The 1,596-nt window shown below is 33.8% G+C and overlaps 1 non-coding gene across 1 annotated transcript; it reads right to left on the reverse strand.

The window, feature by feature from the left end:
* Positions 1 to 453: 453 nt before the first annotated feature.
* On the reverse strand, positions 454 to 535 carry TRNAS-GCU (transfer RNA serine (anticodon GCU)). Its single transcript has one exon. It is a non-coding gene; the product is annotated as a tRNA-Ser (tRNA).
* Positions 536 to 1,596: the final 1,061 nt, after the last annotated feature.

Genomic DNA, 1,596 nt, shown 5'->3' on the forward strand with positions numbered 1-1,596 from the left:
TCAGCCAAATCTAATTAATTCAATTATAATTATATTTTGCGTGCCTGACAGATTTGAACTATCGCGGGGAAACCCCATGTACTTAGCATGCACACGACTTAGCCACTCGGCCAAAGCGACACATGTCCTTTATAGTAGAGGTCTAAGCTACACAAAAATTTGAAAGTCAAACTTTCTCTAATATATTTAAGAAAAAATAAAAGAAAAAAAAAACAAATATCTAATTAATTCGACATTAAAATTTTAGATATTTAAGAAAAAATAAAAGAAAAAAAAACAAATATCTAATTAATTCGACATTAAAATTTTAGTTCATGTCACCTACGAGATTGGAAACTCTGGGAAACCCCATGTACTTAGCAAGCACAGGCCTTAACCACTCGGCCAAAACAACACATGTCCCTTGTAGTAGAAGTCTATGCCTAATTAACTCGGCATTAAAATTTTATTTCACGTCGCCTGAGAGATTCGAACTCTCGCGGGGAAACCCCATGTACTTAGCAGGCACACGCCTTAACCACTCGGCCAAAGCAACACATGTCTTTTGTAGTAGAGATCTAAGGTATACAAAAATTTGAAAGTTAAACTTTTTCTAATAGATTTTGAAAAAAAATTAAAGAAAAAAAAAATACAAATATCTTATTAACTCGGCATTAAAATTTTATTTCACGTGGTCTGAGAGATTCAAACTCTCGCAGGGAAACCCCATGTACTTAGCAGGCACACGCCTTAACCACTCGGCAAAAGAGACATGTTCTTTGTAGCAGAGGTTTAAGCTATACAAAAATTTGAAAGTCAAACTTTCTCTAATACATTTTCAAAAACAATAAAAGAACAAAAATTACTTACTATGACTCAAACACAAGTAATTGTCAAAATTAGTGCAACACTCAAACACAAGTAATTGTCAAAATTAGTGCAACTTATTGTTAGATGGAATTAGTCAACTTGTTAAGCCATTCATCCTTAGTAGGAGGAATAGTTTATTTGAGTATAGTTTTTGTAGGAGCTATTTATAGGATTTATTTTTGTTTAAATAGGAGCCTTCCGCCTTATTAAAACACAAGCCACAGTAAACCGTTTATTATTTCAGTTGTTCCTGTATTATCTTCTTTGAGTAATAATAATTTCATATTTATTCCCACCTTTGAGCGTGAGATATTGTGACCGTTGGTATCAGAGCCAAGTTGGTACGGTTTGATATTATTACTCAACGAGATGAATGGTGGAGGTGCTTCTATGGGTGTAGCTATGGAAAAGATTGTTGTCAATAACTATAGTTATTGGAAGTTATGCATGGAAGCTTATCTACAAGGGCAAGATTTGTGGGATTTAATTGAAGGTGATGACACAGAAATTTCAGCAGATACTCCACAAAATGCAAAATTACGCCAACAATGGAAGATCAAATGTGGAAAAGCCTTATTTACCTTGCGAACTTTGATAAGCAAGGAGTATATTGATAATGTTCGTGATTTAAAGTCACCCAAGCAAGTGTGGGAAACCCTTCAAAAGTTGTTCACTAAGAAAAATATATCTCGATTGCAATTTCTAGAGAATGAACTAGCTGTGGTAACTCAAAGTAATTTTTCTATT

Source organism: Cucurbita pepo, unplaced genomic scaffold (genome assembly GCF_057944985.1).
Source record: "Cucurbita pepo subsp. pepo isolate OVF unplaced genomic scaffold, ASM5794498v1 scafford_3, whole genome shotgun sequence".
Taxonomy (NCBI): domain Eukaryota; kingdom Viridiplantae; phylum Streptophyta; class Magnoliopsida; order Cucurbitales; family Cucurbitaceae; genus Cucurbita; species Cucurbita pepo.